General features: G+C 34.0%; 1 pseudogene; it reads right to left on the bottom strand.

Moving 5' to 3' along the window:
* Positions 1-6177: 6177 nt before the first annotated feature.
* Positions 6178-6733, bottom strand: LOC141491891 (putative ribosome biogenesis protein RLP24 pseudogene; annotated as a pseudogene).
* Between the last annotated feature and the right edge of the window lie 7296 nt (positions 6734-14029).

Here is a 14029-nt window from a genome sequence, read left to right as displayed (position 1 = left end):
AGAGTCCAGGTGCAGAGGGCGGATCAGTCCCAGAGCAGCCAGATTAGTGACTGAATTGGAGGCAGGGAGTCTGAGGGCCCAAGAGCTGGACCTGCTGGATCAGAAGTGGGGCTAGACCCTGGGGGCATGAGTCAACTAGGGAGCAGAGGTGCCCTGACCCTCTGGAGCTTGACGACAGGGCTGGGGGTGGGGGGAGAGTTCTGGTGCAGGAGAGCTGTGGACACCATCCCTGGGCTTCTCAGGTCTAAGGAATTGTGAGTCCACACCTCCATTGCAGCTGAGGCCCCTTCTCAGAAGAAAAAATTACAGACTACTTCTTCCTCATGCACAGGTGTGGGAGCAGAAGAACCAGTTCATCTGACAATAGGGAGAGGAATGACCTCATCCCAGGGTAAAGCCCACCATTGATTGAAGGCAAAAGAATTCAATAGCTCCAGCCCCTCCCTTCAAGCTAAAGGAGAACTCCTTAATCAAGGTCAGAGAAAGCAACCAGCACCTCCTACTGGCAAAGCAGAGAAATTGGACTCTGTGAGTAAAGCCTCTAACAATCCCAACACCAAACTCCTGTGAACCAGCAACTCCCCATCTCAAGGTCTTAGCCAAATGAAGAAGGGTCAGCGAAAAGGTTGATCCATAGAAAAATTCTTGGAAAGAAAAGACCCTAACTCACAGAGACCTAGAACCTTTGAGGAGAATATGATCTGGTCTCCAGTACAGAAAGAATCCCTTGAAGAATTAAAGGACTTTAAAAATAAATTGGAAAATTTGGCAAAAGAGACCCAAGAGAAGATTAATACCTTGCAACAAGAAAACAAATCCTTAGAAAATACAATTGGACAAATACAAAATGAGAATAAATCTCTCAGGTCCTCAAATGGCAGATAAAAAAAATAATTCTCTCAAAACCTCAATTGGTCAAATGGAAAGCTCTTTCAAAAGTAGAATTCACCAGCTGGAAAAGGAATTGCAAAAGGTTAATGAAGAAAATTCCTCCTGAAAAAAAATGGAGTCTGCAGAAACTAATGACTTCATGAGACAGCAAGAGCCTGTCAAACAAAATCAAAACATAGAAAAAAATAGAAGAAAATGTAAAATACCTCATCAGCAAAACCATTGACCTCAAGAATAGGTCAAGAAGGGGCAACCTGAAAATTATTCAACTTCCTGAAAAGATTGAAGAGAAAAAAATGTCTGGACTTAATATTACTGCATCTAGTGATGGAAAATTGCCCTGATATCATGAAACCAGAGGGCAAAGTAATTATTGAGAGAATACATCAATCCCCTCCAGAAAAAGATCCTAAGATGAAAACAGTAAAGAATGTTGTGGCCAAATTCCATAACTATCAGATAAAAAGAAAATCCTGCAAGCAGCTAGAAAGAAACAATTTAAATATCAAGGAGCCACAGTAAGCATTACACAGGACCTGGCTTCATTAAAACTAAGGGATGGAAGGTCCTGGAACGAGATATTTTGAAGAGCAAGGGAGCTTGGAATGCAGTCAAGAATCCACTATCCCACAAAGCTGAGCCTTCTCTTCCAGGAAAAAAAGCTGGACATTTCACAAAAATGGAAAAATTCCAAAAATTCCTGATCAAAAGACCAGAGCTAAATAGAAAATCTGGACATCAAACAGGAGGTTCAAGAGACACATGAAAAGGTAAAAGAAAGGGGGTACAGTAAAAGAAAAAAACCTGCTATCCAACAAGTTGAAATTGGCTATATTCCAGCATGAGGAAAAAGATTCTCATGAATCTTGAGAATTGTAACTCTAACAGAGAGAGTATTCCTAGCCAGATGTGATGGACATTCACGACCTATCCATGAGACTGCTATCCAATGGGATATAACTGGCTTTAACCCCACTTGGGAGAAGGACCCTAATAAGTCTCAAGAATTTTAACTCCATTAGATACAATGTACTTAGCTAGATGTGACGGATATTCAGAATTTTCTATGATTCAGATAGAATGATTTTTTGAAAAACTACCTCCTTAAAAAGGGTGACAGGAGAGAGACGGGAGGAGGGAGGGGATTACATTAAGGGTTACAGAATACTTATGGTAATAGAGGGGAAGAAGGGAGGCGATGAGAAACACCTGAATCTTCTTCTCATCAGACTTGGCTTAAAGTGAACTCACATATACTTAGTTAACTTAAAAAAAATCTAACCTTTCAAGTATTAAAAGGGGGAAAAGGGGAGTGGGAATGGGAGGAAAAAGGGGAACTAACAATATAAGGGAAGGGAAAAGAGAAAAAGGGAAAGGGGAAGGAAAGGGGAGGGAGTGACATAGGAGGGCATACACACTGAAGGGGGTAATATTCAGAAGCAAAATACTGGGAAATATAGATAAAGGGAGGGGATGGGGGAAAATACAAACAGAGGGAAGATAGCATAGAGGGCAATAAAGAAGAAGTTATCATAACTTCAAATGTGAATGGGATGAACTCTCCCTTAAAACATTAATGAATAGAGTGGATTAAAAACTAGAGACCTACAATATGATTTCTCTCTCAGTACACTCAATTTAGATCAATGTATAACATGGAAACAAATTAAAGACTGACAGATTGCTTTCCATGAGGGAGTGGAGGGAGGAAGATAAGATTGAGAGAAAAATTGTAAAACTCAAATAAAATCTTTAACAAAAAAAAAAACAATAGTGTTCCATGATATACATATACCAGTTTGTTAAGCCATTCCCCAACTGAAAGACATTTACTTAATTTACAATTCTTTGCCATCATAAACAGGGCCTCTATGAATATTTTCGTACAACTGATGTCTTTTCATAATCTCTTCAGGGTATAGACCCAGTAGTGGTATTGCTGGATGAAAGGGCATGCATATTTTTATTGCCCTTTGTCCACAATTCCAAATTTACTTTCAGTAAGATTGGCTGAGTTCATAGTTACACCAACATTGCATTAGTGTCCCAGATTTCCCATATCCCTCCAACATTGATTATTGTCCTTATCATATTTGCCAGTCTGAGAGGTGTGAGGTGCTACCTCAGTGATTGTATGCAACTATTATTAGGGAATACTATTGCTAGAAAAAGCTCAGGAAAATTAAACTACCTTCACATTTATATACAATATATTATTTCTTTTTAGGAGCAAATTTAACTCATTCAAGAATTCTATTATTCAGGCATACTATTTGATTGTAGATGTATTAAGGAAAATTAATTTTAATTTTATTTTTTTCTACTTCCTTCCATTGAAGTTCTTAAACTGTTTGACTTCCTTGAATTAGCATGTTTTCTGATTCTTCTCAAATTATTATTTATTTCCTTAGCCAATTAAGTCATTTAATGCTACCATAGATTAATTATTTCATTGATATAGGTACTACCTCAAAAGTTAAAAATGACAAACCATTTGCCTTTGTAATTGAACATAAACTCTTTGAAGGAACAAAGAGTTGTATTGTATCTCTAGTCAACCAGAATGAAGTCAGAATGACAAAAAGGAATTCATTAGTGAATGCTACTGAATTGATGATTGATTCATGTCTTGCAACATATCAGCCTAAAATTCTCTTTAGGGAATATACTCAATGTACTGAGAGTCTTTTTTCTTTTAATTTTTTAATTTCAATTTATATTGACACTTATGTACCATACATGATATCTATGAATCATGTTAATTTACATTTAATGTCTTACTTTTATCCGTATCACCATCATATATAACATTATGATAAAAAATAAAACCTTCCACTTTTTCTGTTGCACATTGTTGTGCATATAATAAATTGCAGTGTTTTTATAGGCATCATTTGCATTTCCACTGACTATTGGACTTAACTCCTGAAAACATTTCTATTAAAGAACCATATAACATCATTAACGAAAAATTAAACCTGATTTCAAAAAGTTGATTTTTGTTTCAGAGACAAACTTAAGATCAATAAAAACACTGGGACTTTTGACAAAGGGAATTGGACCTATTTTATATGATCTTTTCAATTTTTTGGCAATTAGAAGTCTTGAGGATATCCTTGTATTGCTGTTTTTGACCACACCATGTGAGCATTCTCCTTTGTGCATTCTCCATAAAATAGTCTTCTTGGAAAGCATATGGCTTAGTATTCAATCAATGGAGCCAATCTAGCAAATATGAACTCTATGTGGTAGAGTTTGTATGCTTGGCATTTTATTTTGGAAAAAGACCTCAGAGTTTGGAATCTTATCCTGACAGGTGATAGAAAGAATCTTCCCAAGGAAATTTAAATAGAAAGAATTCAGTTTCCTGGCAGGTGCTGGTAGATCACCCAGGTTTCACAGGCCAGTACAATGGCTCTGTATACCTTCAGTTTGCTAGGTATTCTAAAATCCTCTTCTCTCCTATATTTTTTTCTCTGGAGATTCCCAAAACATAAGCAACTAGCAACTAATGTATCACATTATCATTGTGTGCATCCCTGGAAAGTATTCTGACAGGGTAATTGAACTTATGTGTTGAATCCCTTTCTGGACTCCCTCAAACTTCCCCAGGGAAGCACTGGAGACAAGGAAGACAAATTTTCCCTATGTACACCAAGGTCTCTGTTTATTCACCAAAACACAAGTGCTTAAATATTCCTCCCAAGCTCTATTCCACTCCCACTCCCATGACACTTAGTAAAACAAGACTCTGGTGCTCAAGGGCACCAGGTGATGAAGGTTCACAGCACTCCCACACATCAGTCCCTAACACTTATGCATAATATTCAAAGCTTCTCCTAATTCTATAGCATATGGACAGTGTGATGCTGGCTATGGAATACTTCTAATATTTTAGTGACAATTGGTAGATCAAAATTAGAAGAAAAAGCTGAGAATCAACCGTACTCTGTTGCTTCTCAGCTTCAAAAGCTGTACATTGAGAGCATAATCATCTGCAAACAGAAAATCATTCACTAACACTCCCTTTCCTTTGGTCTTTGTGTGTAGTCTTTTCAGGTTGAATAATTTACCATCAGTGTAGTAGCTGACCTTGATGTCGTGCTTTTCATCAGTGAAGACATTTTCCAACATGACTGAAAATATCATGCTATAAAGCTTCAGAGCAGACACACAGCTTTATGGTGGTAGGGAAAACAAGAGCATTGTCCATTTTCCAGAACCTGGGTAGCCATGAAATTGATGTATAATACTGTTGAATTTTTGTAGGCAACCACATTTTGATATAATTTTACATGAGCTCCTGTAATTGACAGTTTCAAAGGTCTTAGAGCTACAAATGCTCTATCTATCTATCTATCTATCTATCTATCTATCTATCTATCTATTCTTCAGCTGAATTTTTTCCTGGAGCTAGCCAGAAAACATCATATTGAATGTTCCTTGGCTTTTTCTGAAACTTATATAAACATCTACATATATGTATACATATAATATATATTATATATGTATTTCTAATACATACACACACATGCAAATATATACATATTAATATATACACATACATACACACACACACACACACACACATATATATATATATATATATACACACACACACACACACACACACACACACAAGTATATAGTATATACTGGATCCACACGTTGTCCATGTGAGTGTAGACCAAGTCTGGGTAATGTGTATTCTTCAGTAGACTCCTTTTTTTGGTCTGGTATGATTAATTAGATGATCTTTGGGGGTGGATAGGATTCAAAAGGAATTATTCCATCATTTAGGGATCTGTATAGTTAGGGGGTTCATAGGATAATCCAGAGCATCTGGGACAGCTAGTGGTTTACTGAGAAAAAAATCACCCTTTGCTTATATTTATGAATGACATTCTACTTGAAACTGGAAAGCTGTACCAATCATATGAATCATTATTTTATAACTAACTTTATTATTATTATTATTTTTTAAAAGAAATATTTTATTTTATACATCAGTGACCTTAAAGCACAATGTGATTATAGCATTAGATGAATTCTTAGAGTCATTATGCAAATAATATAGCCAATTTGTTTCTATGCACTTCTGTAATTACAAATAGTACTTTTACCACTTTTAAAAGCCTTTCTATTCAATTGCAGTTTTAACCTTGAATCCACTCTAACAGCTTTATAATTTGTTAGTTTATAGATAACAATATGGAAGAGATGCATTTTTAATGATCTCTTATTTTACTGAACTTATGTGAAAAATAGAACATTGATGGACATGAGTACAAGACTCTGCAAGATAATTTCTAGAGAAATACAAAGTGAAGGTTGCAGGACATTGAGATTTCTAAGAACCATCTTCCATGTCCACATCCTGTTGTAATTTGAGCACCATTTTTTCTTCCAATTGGTTTCCTTTGCCTGCAAGAGGTGCCCAAATAAGGTGAATGTTTTGTTTGACTTCGTGGATGGCCTGAACTTTGTGTAGTTCTTTGCTCTTCTTTAATCTGTTCAATATAAACTTAGCTTGACGTTTCTGTTTGATCTCTTCTACTCTCTTCATGGCATCAACTGTTTTATTCCATAGCTCTCCCTGCTATTTGACAGGCTCATTTCCATGTTTTTCAAATTCAAATGAATTATCCACTGTAAGTTCTTTGCCAGCTGCCTTTCGGAAGGTTTTAGTCCATCTGACCTTCTGAGGATTGCGCTTCTTTTTAAAGTTTTTATGGAATTTAGGTTTACAAAATCTGAAAACCTTACAGTCATTGTGGACAAACATTATGCAGTGCCCTGGGTACACAGACCTGGAACAGAAATAACACTTCTCAATGCGCATTTTGGAGTCAGGCAGGCACCTTTCCTGAAGACCCTAACTTTATTATTACAATCAATTTCAACATTACTCTATCTGGCTATTTTAAACAATATAAAAGTATCAATTAATGTGGCTGACATATGGTATAGTTTCCCTATTTTTCTCCTTTACTGAAACTCTTTTGGCTTTAAGTTTATCTGAGATCAAAACTATACCTCTGCTCTTTTATTCTTAATAAATTCTACTCCAGCTATTTATTCTGTTTGTTTAACTCATTTTTATAGCCTTTCCTAAAAGCAACATATTGTTAAATTAAAATTGTCAATCCACTCTTTTTTATTTTATAGGTGAATTCATCTAATTAACTTATAGGCTACAGTTACTTGTTTATTTTTCTACTCCCTAATTTTTTTGACTAACTTTCTACCCCTATTCCTATCTCTCCTCACTCTTCTGCCTTAATTTACCTGCTACTTTGACCTTCTATTTCTTAACTCACCCTTTTAAAAATATTTATTTATTTATTTTCATCAATTTTTACATGTATATTTCCAAGTTACAAAATCCCCCCACCACAACTCTCTCTTCCCCTCAGCAGGGAATAGTCAAGTTAACATTTTACATATATATTTTGTTAAACACATTTACAAATCAGGAATTTTTGGCATAAGGAATTAGGATTAAGGGAAAGAGATGCATAAAAGATAATTTTTATAAAGTGTTCATCAGGTTCAAAAGAGTTACTTTTTTTCTGTGTATTTTGTTTCGTTTTTCTTCCACTGGTTGTGGATAATATAGTCCATTTCCAGTCAAATACAGTTGTCCTAACTCTCTAGACTGTCAAGAGGAGTTGTTTACCAAGATTGTTCCTCTCCTGATGTAGTTGATGTACATATTATTCCCTTGCCTCTATTCTTTTCACTCAACATCAGATCCAGCAAGTCATTCCATGCTTCTCCATAGTCTGACCATTTACATTTTCTTATAGAACATTAATATTACAGAGTATTCATGTACCAAAGCTTGTTTAGACATTCCCCAATTGATGGGCATCCCTTCAGTTTCCAATTCTTTGATACTACAGAAAGAGATGCTACAAATATTTTGGAACATGTAAGACTTTTCCCATTTTTTACAATTTCTTCTGGATATAGTTCTAGAATTGGAATTGCTGGGTCAAAGGGTATGAGCAGGTTTATTGTTTATGACCATAGTTCCATATTGCTCTCCAGTTCTTAACCTACCCTTGCAACCTTTTATATTCTCCCAAATGAATGCTATTTTCTCTTTATCCCCATTCCCAATAATCTACAGAACATTATGGTGGCTTTAACCTTCAGTTCTCCCCTCTCAACTAGAACTAAGACCAAGAACTCAATTCTCCTTTAAGTGCCCAAAGCTAGTGCTCATAGCTAGTCACAGTGCCACTGCTTCTGTACTCCCTGAATTTCTCCTGTTTCCTTTTAGCACAGGATCAAGTCTTGGCAGCACACTTGTGTCTAGCATCCCTTGCCAGCCAAAGTTATTTTCTCTTCTTCCCAGTCACCCAATAACCAATACTATCTGAGAGGTGAAAATTCCTGTGACTGAGGCTGAGGTTCCCTCTCAACCTGTTTGCCTTTAGTTATGCCATTTGCTGTTTGGCAAAGCTAGCCTAAAGGTGTTTAAATTTGTTTTGGCAGAAACTCAGTCCTGAAAACTTCTTCAGATCTCTGTTTTTCCTAGGAAAATTACTGCTCTACACCAAATCTTATTTATTTTTGATGTTCTATGTTCACTTTGAGGTGTTTTTGTTTGTTTGTTTGATTGGTTTATTTTTGTCTGTGGACGAAATCTGGAGAGTTTAGAATTTCTGACTTACTCCACCATTTTAGCAGACTTGAGTGAGGACTCAAGCAATCTTTTATTACATTCATGGATAATATATCGGTGGTGGGAAATATTTTAGGGATATCTTTTACTTTAAAGAGTCAAATGTTATAAGTTTTTGAATATTCAATATAATTTATATTCAGCAATATTTTCATAATCAATGGAAACATTATAAGTTGTGTCTTTCTTTTTACCATTCAGTCAAATATGTGTTCAACTGTAGAATAACATTTGTACAATAATCTTTCTTTCTTTTGGGATCATTATGTATGAAAATTGTTTTGAAAATTTTGTAGAGATGGGAAAGTAGACATTTGTTTTTAGATATTGACAATTTCTCATCTGCTTTCTTGATAATTGGAAATGATGTATGTATGTATTTCTGTTCCATAATTTGATATCTTTTTTAGTTATCTTCAGATTAGAATCTTAGATATCATCAAAATGTTGTACTATCATGTCTTGCAGTAACATCCTCTGTGTAGTCTTGATCTAGTCCAATGATTCTCATCTTTTTTTTTTATCCTGCTTCTATTTATTTTTCTTAAAATACTTGGATAACTACTGTTTTAGTAAAAATAGGATTGTTCCTGTTTTTGAAGTTGAAAGTCTAGAAACTTTTACAAATTTGCTTCATTTTTCTTTTTCATTGCTCCATTTTTATTTTTATATGAACTCATAACTGTATGACATGTTTAGCTCATGAATCATAGATATAGAAATTGAAACTTAGAAGGTTCATTGATTAATCTAGTGTCATATAGCTACTAAGGATTTAACATTTTATCTACTAATATCATGACTATAAATTTAAAACTATGTCTTCTTTAGCACCTCAGTCCTTATTGTTTAATTTCCGAGACTCTCTAAAAATATTTTATATACACAGACACATATATGCCATATGAGACTTCTAAATAATATAAAACTCTTTCATATCTCTTGCTTCCTGTTTACAAAAATCATTAAATTTTTTAAACTATATTACAATATACATTTCTTTGCATTGAATTTACAGACAAATTAAGTATATGTTGATTTAACTAAGTGAGTAGTTCTTCATAGAATTCTTCATCCTCTGCAAATAGTAGCAAAGAAACTATAATGATTTTCATGATGTATGTGTGTGTGTGCTTGCATGTGTATGTGTTTATTTTTTTAATGAATGCTCATTATGAGCACTGCAGAACAAGATAAACTTGTGTTCTTTGAAATGATGTTTCTAATTGCATTCAGATGCACACTCTCGGAATGCCAATACTCTCCTCTCCAAGGAATACCTGCAAGCCTCTCTTCCATTTCGCAACTTCCTGGATAAAAGCATCAAGAAGAAATCATGCAGCAGAATAACAAATTAATATGAGAGGTCTTGCAATTTTTAATTAAAAACAGATCTCAGTAAAATGTATTTGTTATTTACTTCAACTGAAGTTGTTTCACAACTGATTTCATGTTCATTACACCCTCATGTAGCAGTTTGGTACTATAAAAGTTGAATCTGGATCACTGAATATGTAGACAAAGAGAATAAATTAAACCACAGTTCTGCCATTTGCTAGCAGTGTGAATTAGGCAATTTGCTTAACTTCTCCAGGCATCACTTTCTTTATCTAAAAAACATATGTGAAGGATTATATTACATAAAAATCTGAGATCAAACACCTATCCAGTTCTAAAACCATGATATAATGAAATGTATCTGAATATATGTACCCACAAATGTGAATTTTATTCAAAATAATAAGCTCCTTGCTTTATAAGGAAAAAGTAATCCTATAAATTAAGCATGCATTTAAATAATTGCAGACATTTAGAGCTGCTGACAAAATAATAAATGATAAAGTTTTTTGAATTTAAAGGTAGCTCTTTCTTCTTCTGCATCATGTAAATTCTCTATATGCTGATAGACTCTGGGGTAAATACTTATCATGAGTATATTAGACAGTACATACGGCAAGGAACATGACACCTTTGTTGGTTAGATTCAATGAGTATCTTCTTATTTTTCCTTCTTTCATATTTACCCAGTGCTTAGTATGGTACTTTCCAAATGATATTTGTCCTTCATTCTTTTTATATTTTGGTTTTTTTCAAGGCAATGGGGTTAAGTGACTTTCCCAAGATTACACAAGGTGGGTAAGTATTATGTGTCTGAGGTTGAATTTGAATTCACGTCCACTTGACTCAAGGTCAGGCTGGTGCTCTGTCCACTGAGTCACCTAGCTTATATTATTATTATTATTATTATTATTATTATTATTATTATTATTATTATTTTAATTTTTCTTTACTTTATTGCTCATGAAGGACTATATTTTTGAGAGGAGTGGGCATTATGTTTACTCTTAAACAAGAATATTTTAGTAATGTATAAAAACATCATTTGTACAAAAAAATAAATAAAACTGAGAAAAAGGAATGATGAACAGGATACATTCAGAAAAATCTAGAAAGTCTTCAATAAACTGTTACGAAGTTAAGTGTGCATAACAGGAGAACATTCTACATAGTAAGAGTAATATTGTATGATGATCAGAAATGAACATTGGGTTACTATTTATAATATTATGATCTCTGACAGTTATGAAGGTCTAACATTGAAAAGCCTACAGAGAAGGATGTTTCTTCAATCCCTTCTCTAACTTTATTTTCTGAACTTATTCTATCTCTTTGATCTTTTTCATTCAATAATTTTACTTTTAAATTGACTTTGAATTTTAAACTATTTTATTCTTTTACTATTGATGACTGTAAATGGTGAAAAAGGAAACCTTAGTTAAGGTAACTTAAATCCGTGCTGGAGAGGTTCTTACAGTGTAGGCTACTTTGTCAAGTTAATTATGGGAATACTTTCCATTTCTTGTAGTACAGTTAGTTAAACAGGGAAAAGATTGAAGTCTCTTCACATTTTGTAAGTAGAGGAGATGCAGAGCACACCCTTTAGCAGGGGAAAATTAGGAGACCAAAACAGCATTAGTGAATCCTTAGTCACAGACTCATCATGTATTCTGTCTTCCTCTGATGAACATAGTACTTCTCCAAAAGTAAGTCTCTGACTCAATTTTGATTATTTTTAATTCCAAAGAGAAGTTCTACATTAGAAAAACTAGATGACAGATATTTTAGACATCACCAATTTATGACCAGTAAAGGGAGAACATACAAGATTTATCACTTATAAAATCACTTTTTTTTCCAAATAGGATTTTACCGTTTCCTATTACTTATTTGTTAAGTTTATTCTTCAAGTTACAGGGATACTAAAAGACACTTTTAATGTTTTTCTTTCTTCTTTTCTTGCATTGTCACTGACTTTTGGTTTCTCCATGTGTAGGTAATTAGCAATTAGTATTACTGTTCTAGTGAACTCAATAGAGTATTTTCCTAGGATTCTTTAACAATTACATGAAAATATCCAATCAGAATATTGATATTTTTTCATTAATTTCTTTGCATATATGAATTAGTAACTATGTAGGATGAATCTACTGTTCTTTATTAAGTAAATGTATGGATTACCCGTACCCAACTCACTCATTTGAAAGGTTAATAAAAAATTGAAATTTGGTAAGCTTAAATAACGATGACTATAGTAGGAATATCAAAAAGTCATGATTACTCTCTCCAAAACTACAAGGAAATGCTCCAGAACACCATAGCTATTTGTCCTTCACCATTCAAATTTGGATGCAAAGACAGTGGAAAGTAGTGTTATGTATTAAGCTATAAAGATATTATTAATCATATATTGAACCTTTCCAAACTAAAGTATTTGGGGGGAGGTGGAAAGAAAAATAATATAACTTTATTCTTTCTTTTTCTTTCTCTATATTGGATCTGTCTCCCTCTCTCTATGTCATTTTGTGTGTTTCTCTGTCTCTCAGCCTCTGTCTATGTCTCTCTCTCTCTCTCTCTCTCTCTCTCTCTCTCTCTCTCTCTCTCTCTCTCTCTCTCTCTCTCTTTCCACACAATATTCCATGAAACTCAGTAAAGGTATTGTTGCTATGCTTTTTCCTCCCCTTTAATTACTGAACTCAAGCACCTCAATGTCAAGTATCCCAAAGGAAAACCACACCTAATGTAACATATGAAACTGCATGCAGTCTTTTGTGGCTTTTTATGACTTACAATTCTCACTTATGCAAGGTTCTCACTTATGCAAGATTTGTTTACTTTGATTAAATTTTCAGAAAATGATTATATAGTTTTGAATGGCTTTCAATAATTAAAAACACTTAGATAGAGATCAAAATATCATCAAAATTTGCATTTAGGGCTGAAAGGGACCTTAACAATTATCTCATCCAATTACTTTTCTCACGTTAAAACTTATTCATATGAAATATAATAAAACTGGGTGATTACAGAGGGAAGTTATTTCTCCCAAACTACTTAAGAATTCACCTCTTACTATAATGATTTGCTGGTCTAGTAAGACTTGCAGAAACCATGGGATACCACCATGGATTAGGAAGAGTAAAAAATATTCATGAACACATTATTATCATCATCATCATCATCATCATCATCATCATCATCATCATTATTATTAGATCCTAGTGGAGAGTCTAATTAAATACTTGGTTGTGGGCACTTTTCTGAATAGTGTAAGTCCTTAATTGGGTGTACCGAAAAAGGTCCTGAGTGCATAACATCTTTGATTACTGAGCAGAAGATAAGAGAAAGAAAAATTTACGAGTAGTTTCAGGAGAGATATTCTTCTGAACAGAAGATGTTGTTCAAGGTTGATTCATGTCATGGAAAGTATAAAGTTGGAGCATCAAAGAAGGAAGACCACTGATATCTCAAACAAGGATGAGTTTAAAAAACCTTGAGATTTAATTTCAAAGGTCTTAACTTCTAATCCTATTCTGACAGTTATTTTTACACTTCTATATGAGTTTGAAAAAAGCCATTTAATTTCTCTGGGCATCAATTCCTTCAAAAATGAAAGAAGGGGGGGCAGTTAGGCGACATAGTAGATAGAGCACAGACCCTGGAGTCAGAATGACCTGAGTTCAAATCTGACCTCAGATGCTTAATAATTGCCTAGCTGAATGACTTTGGAAATTCACTTAAACCCATTGCCTTAAATAAATAAAAATTTAATAAAATACAATAAATAAGGAAATAGGACCATATGAACACATAGTTTTGTTTCCACTCTACAGGTACAACACTAGGACATCCTTGGTCAGTCAGTACACATATAATCAGAAATAGTTGTCTCAATAAGTGAGGAGCATGTTTCAGCTTCTATCTGCAAGGAATTATTTCTCAGAGTTAAAAGTGTTTCACAATAGTTTGGCCTTATAATATAGTCATTGTCTATTTTTTTTTAGTTCTGCTCAATTGATTTTGTATCACTCCATAGAAATCTTCCAAGTTTCTTTCAAAATTTTACATCTTATAATGACTTATGGGTCATTAATAATTCATTTATGT

This window comes from Macrotis lagotis, chromosome 6 (genome assembly GCF_037893015.1).
Source record: "Macrotis lagotis isolate mMagLag1 chromosome 6, bilby.v1.9.chrom.fasta, whole genome shotgun sequence".
Taxonomy (NCBI): Eukaryota; Metazoa; Chordata; class Mammalia; order Peramelemorphia; family Peramelidae; genus Macrotis; species Macrotis lagotis.
Note: the sequence above shows the minus strand (reverse complement) of the source record. Positions and strands in the feature narration are given on the sequence as shown.